Below are 15944 nucleotides of genomic sequence, written 5' to 3' on the forward strand. Positions count from 1 at the left end.
TGAGGGTATAATTTATTTTAAAAGAATCTTGTATATTTTATGACTTGTTCCCAGCTATACCAATAAAAATAAGCAATCTAAGTATGAATGTGGAAGTATCTCTTTAATGAATACATAAAAATTCAGTACAATAAATGAATGACGGTATAATAGAATAATTCAGCTAGCTCCCATGACCTGTGTCATTGTGAGCAAAACATTTCCATTTCTCAAACTCTACTTCATGATTATAGTATAATCACTTTTATTAATAATAAAACTGTCAGGATATGTAGGTAAACATAGAGGATTTAAAAATTAAATACATGCCAATCAACTTCTACTTGTCTTCCATATGTATTACTTCTTTGACATGTTTTCAGTGACAGGGCACAAAAAACAACAGTGGCATTGCTTTCATGCCTACCCATCCCCCGTAAGCCCCCCCTAACACCACCATCAGGTGTTCTTGAAGCTTTATCTGTAGTTGATCAGTTTGAAATATTTGTGTCTTCCCTCAAACTGAAGCTGCAGTAGGGAGATATTTTTCCTCTAACTTTTCACAAAAGTATACTATTCATTCTGAAAATTATACAAACCCTAAGTGGCAGCTTGGTGAATTTTCATAAATTAAACATACTTAGATCGTCAGAATCCAGATCAAAAACAAAACAAAACAAAACAAAACCCAGAATATTTCCAATCCCAGAAACCTCAGGGTCACTTCCAGTTGCTCCAGGGATATCCACTGTCCTGTGTAAGTATTGCTCTTTCTAGAATTTAGAGAAATGGAACCATAGAGTTTGTGTGCCTGGCTTCTTTCATTCAGTATTATATTTGTGATATCAGCGTGTATTGCTACATGTGTATTTGATTCATCCTTCCTCAGTGTTGTATAGAATTCTACCCAATTAGCTTATCCCTTCTGCTGATGAATTTTGGACCTTTTTTGGTTTAAGTTATTATGAATAATGCTTTCTAAGACCATGCTTGTATACAGGTCTCTGATGATTATATGGTAAGTGTATGCTTTGTTGTGTGTAGAATTTCTGGACATACATATATTGTACTTTAGCAGATAATACAAAACAGTTTTCCAAAGTTGTGCTTACTTTTAGCTCTACCAACCATGCATTAGAGTTTCAATTACTCCAAACCAGCGGTTCTTAATTAAGCATTGATATTGTAAATATATAGGGGACATTTGGCAATGCCTGGATTCATTTGTTTTCTTCCCAACTAGAGGGATGCCACTGGAATTCTAGGAATAGAGACCAAGGCAGCAGGTCAACATTCTACGATTCACAAGGTATTTCCTACAATAAAGAATTATCTGTTTGAAAAGGTTAATGGTGTTGAGATTGATAAATTTTGCTCTAAAATCTCACCAAAGCTGGGTAAACATTCAGTTTTTCCATTATCCATTCCAGAAGGCATGTAATAATAGTGCACTGTAGTTTTAACTTTTATTTCCCTGACAACTAACTATAGTTATTTTAAATCCTCAGACTTGGTTCTTAGGTGGCTATGCAAATCTTTAGGTTCCCAAGATGATTATTCCAATGCCCACTGTAAACTGCAAAGCCCTTTTTATTCATACAGCCTTTGACTCTGGAAGCAAATAGACTTGGCTTTGATTCTAAACTCCTCTACCTAGCCATGTTACTTAACCTCCCTGAATTTTAGTTTCTTCATCTGTGATATGTGAATACGAAGGCCCATACTCTTAGTACCATTCCAATTAGATGTAATGTAGGTAAGATCCTTGGCATATACTGACTCTTCACTGGTTATTACTACCACAGGATAGAAAAGCAAAAAATGCAAATAAATTAAGCTAGAAAGACCACTGGCTTGAGACTTAAGACTTGTGTTCTTGTCTTGACCTAGCACTGACAAGCTGTGAGAACTAGATAAGTGAAAAGCTCTAAAACATTAATTGCTTATCTATGAAATATGAGTTGTACTAGATATAAGTTCTTTCCAACTTGATTATTCTATAATTATATGAACATACCAAGTAATCATTCATCAATAAGTTCATAGTAAGAAGGGAAAATAGGACACACATTCAATAACACAAAATTTTGACAGAAAGAGTCTCAGAAATACAGAGCTACATATAAAGTACTATTGCCATTAAAGCCCCAAAAAATAAGAGGGGGGGGGAGCTCATTTAGCCAGAAGAATCTCAGAACATTAAGCATCTGAACTAAGACTTGAGCATGTACAAAGACAGAAAGTAGTTCAGACAGGAGTTAAGGAGCAGCACTGAAGCAGAGGAAGCAAAGTAGACAAGGGGGAGCCCAAACAGGTCCTAGGGAACAGTGAGTCATCCAGAATGATTTTAGCACAGGAGTTGTGAAAGGAGGAAAGAGATGAGGTAGATGGAGAGTAGGTATAAAGGGTTAGGAATGCCAGAAGAATCAGCTTTGCTTGGAAGAAATGAAGAGTCATTGCAAATTACATAAGTGCTGAAACCATGGCAAAACCTAAGTGTCTAATTTGCTAACTCTAGAACCAAGGAACTGTGAAAAGGGGGCTGGGGATTAGAAGCCCATTTTGCAAAATGTAAGATTTTAGATGAGAGGGTAAAAGGCTTTGATGTGAAGAGGCACAAAGAAAGGAGAAACAAGGAATTTTCTAAGAACATAATTGAAAGAACTGGACAATTGTTTTTTTAGAGAAGACAAGAAGTGAAGAGGCATCCACACTGGGATTCCAAGTCTAAATGAAAAGAGGATTAGAAATACAGGGAAATGTTTTTTGTTTTCTTTCATAGCTATCAACAAAGAGGCTCAAAGCAGCCGTGTTAAGCTGCTTCTCCAAGCAATATTTCTCAAACAATTGTTAACTGGAGTCTTTGGTATTTTTATAGAGATTTAACATAAAGGAAATTCCCCCAACACTTAAGAAAACCCTAAATATTATATTTCCCTCAAATATTTTTAAGTTATTTTAGATGTTGATAAACCTTTATTTTATTCATTTATTTGTATGTGGTGCTGAGAATCAAACCCAGTGCCTCACACATGCTAGGCAAGCACTCTACCACTGACTCACAACCCCAGCCCCTCTCTCAAATATTTTCACTGAGCATAAATATAAAATTCTGGGGAATCCTATTGTTTTGCTGTGAATATATACATTTGTGTGTTTATGTTTGAGTGTGATACTGTGGGTGTGAACTATTAAGTCTCATGGAGCATTTCAAGGTACAAAGTTTGCAGGAATATTTACACATATTCTTTGAAATTTATTCTTACAGAACAGTAGGTATTAGTTATGAATCTCTCTGGATAGAACAGTATCATATAACAGGAGCTCATCAGGTGGTCATGTCTAAGACATAGGAAGAAATGCAAAATGTTGCTTAGGACAGAGGTGAGAACTTCAAATGTCAATTTAGGAATTCCTTAACAGAAGATAGTTGAGATTATGAGAAGAGACATCTTTGTAAGGGACTGGAGAAGTTAATAAGAAGAAATTGAAGAAATGAAGTAGACATTTTAAAGACTAATGAATAGAAAAGAGATTGAATTGTTACTTGAAGCCAAAAATATAAGGGAAAATTATTTCAGAAGGGACATGTCCGACCAACTCAATAAGTTATGGAAATATCACCTAAGCATTCTACTCTGAGTCTTCAATATGGAATTCCAGATCTTCCCTGAGAATCCTGCTCTTAAAGGGAAAAATTCAGAAACAGCACTCCTCCTGGGAGTCCTAAGGCTGCTGTCCACTCAGATTTACTTATTGTTTAAATGCCCCAATATTGAACAGATGGAGGTAGAACAACATATTAATTGGCACGACCATTAGTTTTCAGAGCATATAACAAATATCTCACATAAGAAACACTAGACATTTTAATGTCTGGCAAAGGAGAAGATAAAGTTTAAAAAAGCCAGCAGGGAATGGAAAGGGGAAGCATCATATTGTTACCTCGACATTTATATCAGAAAAAAATAGAAGGAGAAGAAAAAGGAGAAGAAACAATTAAATGCAAGTTAGGGCCCTTCACCAGCTGCATCGACATAGCTTCCACTGAATGGTGGAGGGAGGCTTAAATTGCCCACAAGCTAAACTGGCATGGGAGGAATAATGTGTTGGTAGGTAGAAGAAAGATAAAGCAGAACAAATTACTTTTAGTTAGTGAGTATCATCTGAATATTCAACTTTAGAGGCTCAACTTCCACATCAATTCATCTAAAAGCTGATACAGAAGAATCAGTAAGAATTTTAATAAAATGTTTAACTTAAAGGTCAATTTAGTACAGCTGTTCAGATCCCAGAATGTGGTCAGAAGGATTTTCCATATTTTTGAATTAGCTGATTTTGGGGAGATTATTATTAAAGCAAGCATCATGAACTAATGGGTACAGACTAGAAATGGCAAGCATTTTAAACAAATTGTATCTCTACAACTCTTCTACATAAAATATTCTAAATATTTGATTCTTAAAGAAAACATTGACCTTATAAGGGTATTATATTATTTGCCTAACAGATTTAGGATTTTTCTTTTCAGAAAATAAATTCTTAGTATAATTCAGAAAAAATTTTCAATGAAGTAAAATATTTTATGGCCTTCAAGAATGACCTTGCCAGGAGCCATGGTACATGCCTGTAATCCCAGTGATTTGGAAGGCTGAGACAGGAGGAATTGGGGTTCAAAGCCAGCCTCTGCAAAAGTGAGATGCTAAGCAACTCAGTGAAACCCTGTCTCTAAATGAAATACAAAATAGGGCTGGGGATGTGGCTCAGTGGTAGAGTGACCCTGAGTTTGATCCTTGGTACCCCCCCAAAAAAGAATGACCTCAATTACATTAAATTTTAAAAAGTGAATATTTAGCATTTTGGATATTAGGAAATTTATGAAAAGCAATACCTACAATATAGATTAATAGGATGGCTACTCTCAGATTATTTTAATCATGTCTACTAATAAATTCATAATGAAATCTTGTTCTAGTTTCACACAACCTAGAAGCCACATCCTTCAGCATCTCAAGGGTCTTTCTGCTGCGTAAGAAAATGTTGTTTATATTTTGAGAGCAACAAATCTCTTCTGTTTAGAAACACTTTCAAAGTAACTGCCTGAACTTGATCTTTCTTTTCCCTCCTTTATTTCTTCTGGAGACAGTACTTCATGTCCTAAAATTCCTAATGTGTGCATCATATGTGACGTGTCAGATCTATGTTTGTCTACTCATCACAGTAAATCATATGACAGCGATAATTTACTTTGGCTCAGTTTTTACCCTCTCTCCACTTCTATAAGAGAAATATTAAGTATTAAACAATACTGAGTAGCTAAAAAAAGTATTTTGGGAAATTCAAATCTTATCCTTGGCCAGAAAGAATGGACCAGGCCTCCAAGGAGACTCATACTGCTGGTCTGGCATATGCATTAAGGTTTCCTAATGTTGTTTTTAATAAAGATAAAATCTGTAATTGCAGATCATACAATCGCTTTGTTCTTAAGGTTCTATACAACAAAACTATCATTATTCAAAACACATTAGGTTCTATACAAAAAAAATCATTATTCAAAACACATTACTTGCAAATTTTGAATTGTCTATGTTTCATTAATTATAAATTTTAGGGTAAAGCTTTAAAAAAAATCTCTTCAGAATGAAATGAAGAGAAAAGCTCAAGAGCTAGGTAAAATGCTGCCAAGTTTATGTGCAGTGACACCTGGGTGTGATAATCCACACAGAACTTCCATCTGTTATTTCTTAATTTACCCTCAGCTGTTTCAATAATGTGACATTGTTCATTGTTTCTCAATCTTTTCAAAATATTTCTTCTTCCTTTTTTAAAACTCACACCATCACAGTTACGTAATAAAACATTATTCTCTCAAGTAGGCAACTTTGTTTGGCTAGCTTCTCTTAGAGGAGATGAAAAATGTTAACTGTGGAAAAATTTCTTGGGGTCAGACTATCTTCCAGATAATATAAATAAGAAAAAAAATGATTAAAGGAAGAAAAAATATGAGTTGTATGGAAATGGATTTCCAAAAAACAAAGGAGGTATATTTGGGGAAAATTTAGGGGGGGAAACTTAGTGTTTCTTTGAAATACTACTTTCTAGGAATATTAATAAGGATTATGCATAAGTGGAAGGTTTTGAGAAGTTTTAAAAAAAACTCAAGTTTTGCTGAAAAATTTCTAATATGCTTTGTAAACTTCTAATATACTTTGTAATTCCCTAAGAGATAAATGAGCATGATAAGCAGCACTAACCAAACTTATGTCATGCTTTTGTTCAGAGTATCTCAGGGGGATGATGTTCTATGAAAAAAATGGTAATTTGGAAATGCTGAACTCAGGAGTTCAGCTCATTGAATTTGTCATTTTTGACATTAGACCTTGCAGGTGACAGTACATACGTATAAGATCTCAGTAGCATGGCCCTGGACTGTCTAGCTTTACCCAAACTTTGAGTCACACATCCCTCCATTGAGAGATGGATGACTCTGTGCTGGCCAGGATTCTCCCAAGTCCAAACTCTCCCAAACACTCCATGCACTTTCATATTCCCAAGCTTTACTCATGTTCTACCATTGTCCAGACGCACTGTCCTTCTTTCACTTGCTTCTCAAAATCCTGCTCACCCTTTGAAGGCCACCCTCAAGTGTTCTACTCTATCACTGCTTATCCTATATGCTTCTCTTTAAGACTATGACTGTCAAATTTGTTTGTACACTAGAAAACCAGGGAGTCTGAGAGAAAGTGACCCCTGGATCTCACCCAGAGATTTTAATATAATAGGTTTGAAATAGCACCTGAACATTGGGATTGTTAAAAATTCCCCAGAGATGGCAAGACATGACCAGTGTTGAGAGTCACTGCTTTGGCATTTATAGAGTTTGCTTCTGTTCTTAATTGAACTATATCCTTTGAAAAAGGAGCTTAATACTTTTTAAAGGAGAAAATTTAACTATCTTTATGTTCACAAATTCCCTGAACCTAACAATTTTTTTTTAATGAGAAAAGGAAAGAAGGAAAGAAAATTTTATTTCCAATAATGATGTTGATATTATTAAAGATTTTCCATGTTACTCTGCTCTTCCATTCCTAGGATCAATTATATATTATTTATGCCACTAAATAATATATACCATTAAATATGTTATTTATTTTATTTTAATTATCTTATAATTATTTAATTATATTATTTAATGGTATAAGTAATATATAATATGCTTTGTAAACTTATTTGTGGGTACCAAATCTAGCTTTGGATCAGCATAAACTGGAAAGCTTGTAGATACACACCAAAGCTTTCTACCTCAGAACTAGTGAATCAGAATTTCTGTGTCTAGGACTGCAAAAACTTTTTTTGGTTTTGTTTTTATGCTGTAAGCTGCCATTCTCATGTCAATAGCAAAAAGACTCATTTTGTGAATCATTGATTCAAAAGAGGCTATATAATTTGTTGCTTTTTACAAAAATATTTACCCATTATTGTGGTTTTGGGAAGATTCAGTAACAGAGAACATTATCATACATCTATCCCATAAAGAATAAATAATTTTTCAAAAATAATAAACCTCAATCCCAAGAGAATATACATTATGGGTGTGACTCAAATCAAATTCAAATGCACAAGGAGGCTTTATTTCATTATTAGTATTTACAAGGCTTCCTTTTTGTTTTATGATATTAGCTATAAATGGGATTGAATTGCCAAATATTATACAATAAATTACATTCAATTTCCTCAAGTGTGTTAGCATGACACTTGGTGAAAATCAATTATCCAAACGGAACCAGGATATGTGGGCAGTCATTATCAGGGTAAGAGTTTGTGTTTTAGGCAATTGGGTAAGCCTTCTAAATTAATAAAACTTTTTAACCAGGAATCTCAGGCACGCTGTGACCCTGGAGTCAGGTGAACCACATTTGATCCACAGGCCACATGACACTCACTCTTCTGTTAATATTTGTTTCCTGTCCTCACTGGTCACTCAGACCACTTTACAACATGAAAGAAAGTTTTGATTTATATGCTCTCTCTTCAGTGACTGAATGAACTATAGATGAACTAAAGAATACTCAGAAAAACACACACATACCATCAGAGCATATTTACTGCATTAACTGACAATTGTATGTGCTTCCCTGTATCTCTGTCTTATGATATTATGTTGCACAATGTCCTCCTGCTCCAGTCTGTTGGGCCCTATAACATTTTTACTTTTCCAGTAGGACAGTAGAAACTTAACTCAATCAGACTTGGAGTTTTAGAGTGTTTCCACTTCCCCTTCCCACAACTTTAATGAGACCTGTCCAGGCTAGCCTGCAGGATAGTCTCATTGAGAGACACAATGGAAGGAAGCTATCTTGAAATCAAGGAACCCCCTTATCACTCTGCCCACAGCAAACCCACAACTGGACCAGGTGCATAAGAAAGCCCCACTGAGATCACCCCAGTCTTTTTCACAGACCAGCAGAACCACTCATCCCAATCACCCACTAAGATACTTTTAAGTCATTATATTTGGGAAATATGTTTTAATAGCAAAGCTAATACATTTGTCTTCATTGTTTGAAGAATTGTCCTTTGAAAGTATGGGTCCCCCTTGTTCCAGTTCTACTAAGCAGAAAAAAAAAAAAGTTGTACTGGTAGGAAGACAAGTTTCAATTTAAGAAAATATTCTTTAACAAGTGAAAGTTGTTCGAAGGTGGAATGAGCTAACTTTTCTGATACTGGAATATGTTAAAGTCAAGGTTAACACACATGCAATTATTCATTCAAAAATCATGTATTATCTTTTCTTTTAATGCTACAAAATTATATATAAGTAACCAGTACAGGTAAGCTGTAGAGAATATTTGTTTTTTTCATTATGGATAAATATTAGAAATAAGAACCAAATATCCAATCCTCTTAGACATAGCTGCCAGGATTCTCAGCAAATCTTTCCTAGCTGTCATTCACCCTGGAAACAGAGAGATGACCACTGTGTGGACCTAACAAAATAAATTACTTATCCTATCATTCATGTCAAGGGTCCCTAGCTAGCAGTGTGCAGCTGGATTTTGTTTAGTCTTTCAGTATTTTTAAAAAATGAGAAAGTAAATGCTTCTTGATTCTGATCACCACTGTTCCTCACAAATCCTACTTCACGTATTTCTAATAACAAACTGAACCCTGTAGATATTTAAGCTTGAAGACTTGGGTTGAAGCTTACTTATGAAACAAATTCTCCTGAAAGTTATGAGAAATACACAAGAATTAAATATTGATTCTAGTCTCAGGAATTTTAGAGGCTGTTGGGAGAGAATATAATCACTTCTATCAAGTAATTATGATAGAATGAAAGGATATGTGCCATAAAAAGATGTAGATAAAATGCCACAGGATCTTGCAGTCAAAAACAACTGGACTGCACAACAAATGCTTGATAAGTGGACCTAGAAACGAGCAGGTCTCCTTTTTGTTTCAATGTTTCACAGAAACATAGCTATCGTTTTGGGTTTAAGCATTTGCAACATAACATTCATTGGAGTTCTCTGACAAAGAAGTGGGCCCAGATTGTCAAGTATCTCTCTGCTCTTGTCCAAATTTTGATTAGATGATGTAATTTAGAAGTGACTTGGTCTATTGGGATTTTTCTTTCCTTCCTCAATTAGGTCTTGCAAAATTGTCACTTTTGGGTGTACTGATACAGCCCTATTGTTTTTCCTTACCTTTGATCTCTAATCAATTTGTTTTGAACTCTTTAATCTTTAAGTCAAATATTTTTAAAGCTGAAGTAACTTCCATAATCAAAACCCAAAAGTTTCCATGCCTATGAACAGTTGGTTAATAACTATATAATTAATGTTTACATAGCTGTTTAGTAAATTCTTCTAAAAATTATATCCTAAAATACCAAAGTATGAAGTCATCAAAATACTAAAAATGAATATCACTTTGACTGAGAACTAATACTTCTCCTTCCCCTTCATAACAAAAAGGAGGGCTTTGATAGAGCAGGCATGGATGCCACAGATAACAAATATGAAGTATTATCATGGTTTCCCTCAATTATACTAACTTGCCCATTCACTTTCAGCAGCTCCAATTCAGGAAATGTTGAATTTTCCTCAATTAGAGCTCATGTCCGAGTGACCGTAATCAAATACATAAATAAACGAAAGCTTTCCCATGAGAACAAACTGTCAAAACCATGTTATGTCCAGTCACAGAACTGAAGAAACCGAGTTTACAAATACTACAAACTTCTTTAAAGCTATTCTCTCCCTTTGGACCTACAGGTCATCTTTCAAGTAAGTAGACACGAGTATGACCAATTCTTTCTGTCTCCTTTTCTTTTCTTTTCTCCTTCCTTTCTCCTTTCTTCCTTTTCTAAACACTGTGCATAAAAAGCTGATTACTCCAAATATAAAAATTTCCAGATGATATAAAACTATTAAACATGTACCTGCATATTTTGATTTTTCTCATTTCTGATATTCCCAATCTATGAAAAGTCATTTCTAAATCATATCAACACCCCAAATAAACATAATATCACCACCCTGCTCTAGTTAGACAATGAGGTTGGCTTAGCTCTTGAGTGAGAGAGACTTTATCTCATGCTTCAATCTGCTCACTGCTCCTGGTTCTATATCCCAAATCATGAATTGTCAATTTCATACCTCTTTATGTGGTTAAGTAACTTGTCTACAAATACAATAAGGATTCAATGAAAGGCAGTTCTTTAGTATTAATACGATGGCAAATTTATTGGAGAAATGTTAAATTTGTCTTGACTATGGATGAAATAATACTGGAGGGAGTAAATTTCTTACTGCCTGACATTAAAATGTATAACAAATTAGTTTACCAATTGATGATGACCACTTAAAATAGAGGTACTTTTATTGCAATTAGAAAATAAATAGGTATAGTGATATCTGTAACTCTTTTCATGATGAACATTACCTGCCTTACGTTCAAATGTGTTTTTGTTTTGCATTGACCTTTGTGATTTATTTTAAAGACCAATTTGTGTCTGTTTATTTTGCTATAAACCATAAAGGAGCTTCAACCAGCAGCACTGTAACACCCTGAGCTCAGAAAACATTAATTTTTAATAAACATGTCTGCTATAAAATAAAGGCATTCTTCTATTAATTAGTATCATGCCTTACAGTATTATAAACTTTACCTCTGTTACCCTATATTCATTTTATAAATGTATTTTTCCTTTAACAACAAGGAAGAATAGCATAAATATAATTGCTTTGTTCTGTCAATTAGTCATCACTTGTATAAAAATCATCATTCACTTTTTTAAAAAAAATTCTTTAACTGAATTTCCAATGACCATGTTACCCTACCAGGTAAATTAATATTCCTTCTTTTTCTCTTTTGTTTACTAAACAAATTCCCAATTCATTCAATCTTACAGTGAAACACTAGTAAAAAATACTTTTATAAATACAGAATTACATTATATTTCAGATTGATTGACAGAGCTTCCTATGAGAAAACTTGTTGCATAAAAAGAGGGGATATTTATGTATTATAGCACCTTGTCAGCACACACTTATTTTTCTCTTTTCTATCTACTTTCTTTTCACTTGGATGAATTTGTACCATTTGTTTTCTGTCGAAAGCATATACTTCTGATGAGAGGATGTTGTTACAGAGGCTTAAATCAAAGGGTATCATAAATACAAAACAAAAATGCTATAACATATTCTGATTTCTTTACATTTTCAAGTGAATTTTATTTTTTATATTATTTGTTCAGATTTTTAAAAATTATTCCTAAAGCACTATTAGAGTACTCAGTCAGGTGTTCCTCTTTATTCCTGTGTAAAAATCTGAAATATGGTTTTGTATTTGCATGTTAGCAACTTCTGGCTTAACTTTGACACTGATGTTAATACACTGAGCTAAGGTGGGAATAGACAAAAACCATTACACTCTGAAAGGTTTATGATTTTAAATATATAATATTTATGATAATTGTATAACATGGTTTATTCTAGTCCTGTATAAATAATAAATCCCAAAGCTTGAAATGAGAATTCAGACAGCACAATAGCCCACTAACCGCCCCCAGTAGGCCCACAAACAAAATTAAGATCTTTTCCTAGTCTTTCTTATTCCATTCTACTGCTTTCTACATTTCTATGTGAAGGGAATATGTCTGCCAAAAACACACTCTGAATTCCACCACTAACAGATACTTGTAAAAATAAAACTTTGAAAACACATAAAGAAAAGAAACAGCATGTACTAAATGACGTGGAGATCCCAATGTGATTTTCATTAGTCTTGGGCTCTGGCAGCATTACACTTTAGTGTCTCAGAGCCCAGATTAATAGACCAGTTCTCAATGCTAGGGCTAATGAAGAACCATTTGCATAGTTTGATATTACTTGTGACTTTTTCATGTTACTTCTAATGGAAAATCACCACAAAAATAACTTTTGAGCACTGAAAAAGTTCAAAAGGTTTTGGTTCCAAAGAACACTAAATAAAATTTAGCCTGTAAAATCATTTCAATTTATTTTTTAAGTTCATTTTTTTCACTCCTTACTTCTAGAAAGATTTGAAGCAACAAATGGGAAAGGGTACACATATAATAAAATTGAAAAAAATGAAATATCAAATCAAATTGGAGGAGATCATTACAGCAAATCCCAGACAACTCTTCATTGAAATGAAATTGAGATGAAAAGTCTTTTTTACAGGTGCAATTTTTTTGTAGGAGAAATAGATTTTTCTTGATATCACAATCTAAGGTTGATTTATGGCTTGTGTATGTAGAAAACTTACTAAGCAATATGAGTATACAGTAAGATTGAAATATCTTCATTAATAATTTTACTGAAGTTACATTATGGTTCTTCATTTGAATTTGCTAAATCATATTAAAACATAAAGTGATGACTTGTTTGCATAAAGATAAATTATTGAAATTGCCAGAGATAAAGTTCTTTGGTAATATAAAAAAGGAAGTTTTTAAAAGCCTGAAGTCATGTGTCCATACAAAGCATTTAATACTAAGTGTTGGTTTACACTTTGGATTTTAAGGGTCTATTTAACTTGATTATAAATGCTGAGGGTCAGAATTTAGAATTGTTGGTTGAAAAACATATTAATATACTTTTGGGGATGTATTTTCTTCCTAGAAAATGATAAAACTTTCAGTGTTTCTCTTGAGTAAAAGGAGACTCATACAGACAAGCCTAAGCTATAAGAGCATTTTCAGAAAAAGCTATAAAATGTGTTCAGGAGATACTATTTATAACTGCTCAGGGCTGAGCAGTCTCATTGATCCCAAAGTTCTGCATGATATGCATAAGAAAGATGATATAAGCTCCTTGCTTAGTGATTAAAGGAACTGTGCCTTTGTTCCTTGCCTTACAGACATGATGTGAAAATACATATTTAAAATGTCCAAGGAAGATGTTTTAAAAATAGATTGATAACTAACTATGTGAGATGATCTGGGAATCTTTTTTGTAGGAGGCCCAGACATTCTTAGATACTGGATCTGAACAATGTCAGATTCCTCCCAGTCTTCTTGGTATCTTATCCAGCCATGGAATTTAAATGAACACCATCTACTCCAAAACTCTCAGCTTCCTTTTTCCACTTGCGGGATGAATTTTACTTTCTGAAATTTAGGGAAGTTATGTTTTTGGATGATCTTAATTAGTTTTTAAAAATAAATAAACTCCTTGCTCTCTTCTCTCTCAGGTCATTTAGATATCAAAATTAATTATTCCTGAGATCTGCTCTACCAGGACACTATTATCTTTTTTGTGACCCATCATCTGATGGTACCATATTTATTTAGGTAAGTACTAGATGATATGTCTAGTGGGCTCAAAGTCCCTCAAAGAATGCAAAATGAGTTGAAATAAAATTATGGGGGTCAATTAGAGGAAAAAACAGCTTATAAAGAGAAAGCTGGAATGGTATCAAAATTAAGATATCTCTAAACAAAAATCCCTGGGCTGATCTGTTTTAAGGATTGACATTTAAATGAATTGTTTATAAACAACAAAGTTTTTTTTTTTTTTTTTCCGCAAAATTTCTGTTAACTTTGTAACTGACTTCACTAGCACAAGCATTTGCTAAGCAAGTAGATTTGATAACCAATGTGCAAATCCCTTAGGAACTGCAGCCCAGACAAGGACATCATAAGAAGGAAAGGTCTGCTAAATGGGTCTCTGACCAGAAAAGTCAAGACTGAGAAAGATGTCTCAATGTGAGTCACTGGGCTGTTCAGGATAGCCAAGGAGACAAGATACTTGTCAAGAAATCTAACAAAGAAAATGAAATGAGGCATGCAAAGGGGCAAAAGTACCAAAGGCACTTACCAGCTTGCCAAAGAGTACAACTAGCTATCAGGAAGTCAAGGCTGTATTTTACTGAATATCAGCCAAAACTTTCTCTGAGGAATTGTGCCTAATTATTTGAATCCACTTTTCTTTTCCCTTATCCCCATCAAGCCCTGATCAAACCAGTGCCAATTGTCAAGGTGCCAGCTGACCAATAAATCCCCAATTCCCACATCTAGCTGCTTTCAATTAGGGACCCATTTCTATACTTGTTTTAAACAGTTTTCTGGATGAAAGTATGACCTTTTTGGTAGCTACTTTTTCTCTTTTAGATCACCAGTTATCATGAAGTGATCATTTTAATCTGCTAAATTTCATTCTAGTTATCTGGGCAAACAATCTCAACTTTCACAAAGGATCTGTTCTTTACATCAAAATCAACCACCATGTAAAACTGTAGTTAGGTTGCAATCCACCTGCAAGTAGCACCTAAGCATACAATTCGTCAGGACTAGGTGTGGGTTTGACATGAAGAGCACTTGCCTCAATCCTGAGCACTCCCCAATGAGATAATACATCAGCAGTGATGGCTAGGTGACCTGTTTTTATCCAACACCTTGCCTTCCCTAACTGCTATGGGTGCTGTTTGAGTGGTATCTTATTGAAGTTGAATTTGAACTCATCAGTGCAACTATTATGCCTTTTTGAAATCACATGTGCACTTGGGAAAAGTAAAGATTAATTACCTAGGATTGGGAGAACTTTTGAGGAAATTTGTCAGGTGAATTCACATTTGGGCTGCTGTTTTGGATTTTTTTTATTGTTATTATTTACTGCAATTGCCACATAGCATTTACAAATACATACATAAGTAGATAGAGATGGTGATATTAAATCCATTGTATGGATTTAGCATGATGCCCAGGTTTATATCCCCAGTCCTGAATAAAAGAGCATAAAAAGTGAATATATGAACTTAAATATAATTTAGGGTCAAAAGAAGTATTTAAAACAGATTTGCACTAGCCCTGTCTTAAGCATTACAAAAGTATGTTGTTTCTATTAGTAATATTGTAATAATTCTTAATACATAAAAAGTGGTCATACTTAACATAATTATAGTCCTTAAAGTCCACTCTTATTCATCGTGTAATAACCATGGAATGCCAGGAATTCCATCCATACACTTTATTATTCTGTATTTAATTCTAGATCAACAGCTTGCAACTTGACTTTAACACTCTCTATTAATAAAGTTTAGTATCTCTGTATGTTTAGAATGTTACCTTAGGAAAAGCCCTAAAACTGATACATAATTCTTTCTTTTAAAAATACTTTTTTAAAAGAAATCATTGTGTTAATTTTCTAGCTACTTTAAAATTATTAAAAGTACATAAGCTAACAAATCAAGCTTAAAGAATCAATGGAGAAGTTTCTACTCCCACAGAGAGTGTCCCTTCCTCCCAAATAAAACGTTAACTCAATCCATTATGCTGTATTCACATCTTGCCTGGCCACAGATTTTCCCCACAGTGTATAATTTTTCCTATTGCCCCATTATTTCCTTAACTGTTGATCTGATATTCCTGAACGAGCTACAAAATGGGCACTCTAGAACAGTGGCTTTCAAATTCAAATTTACCTCACAACACATTA

At 34.0% G+C, this 15944-nt stretch overlaps 1 protein-coding gene across 3 annotated transcripts in view; it reads right to left on the bottom strand.

Moving 5' to 3' along the window:
- The window catches only part of PDE1A (phosphodiesterase 1A), a 363460-nt gene that overhangs the window by 250271 nt on the left and 97245 nt on the right, over positions 1 to 15944 (bottom strand). The window lies entirely within an intron of this gene.

Source organism: Sciurus vulgaris (assembly GCF_902686455.1).
Source record: "Sciurus vulgaris genome assembly, chromosome: 3".
NCBI lineage: Eukaryota > Metazoa > Chordata > Mammalia > Rodentia > Sciuridae > Sciurus > Sciurus vulgaris.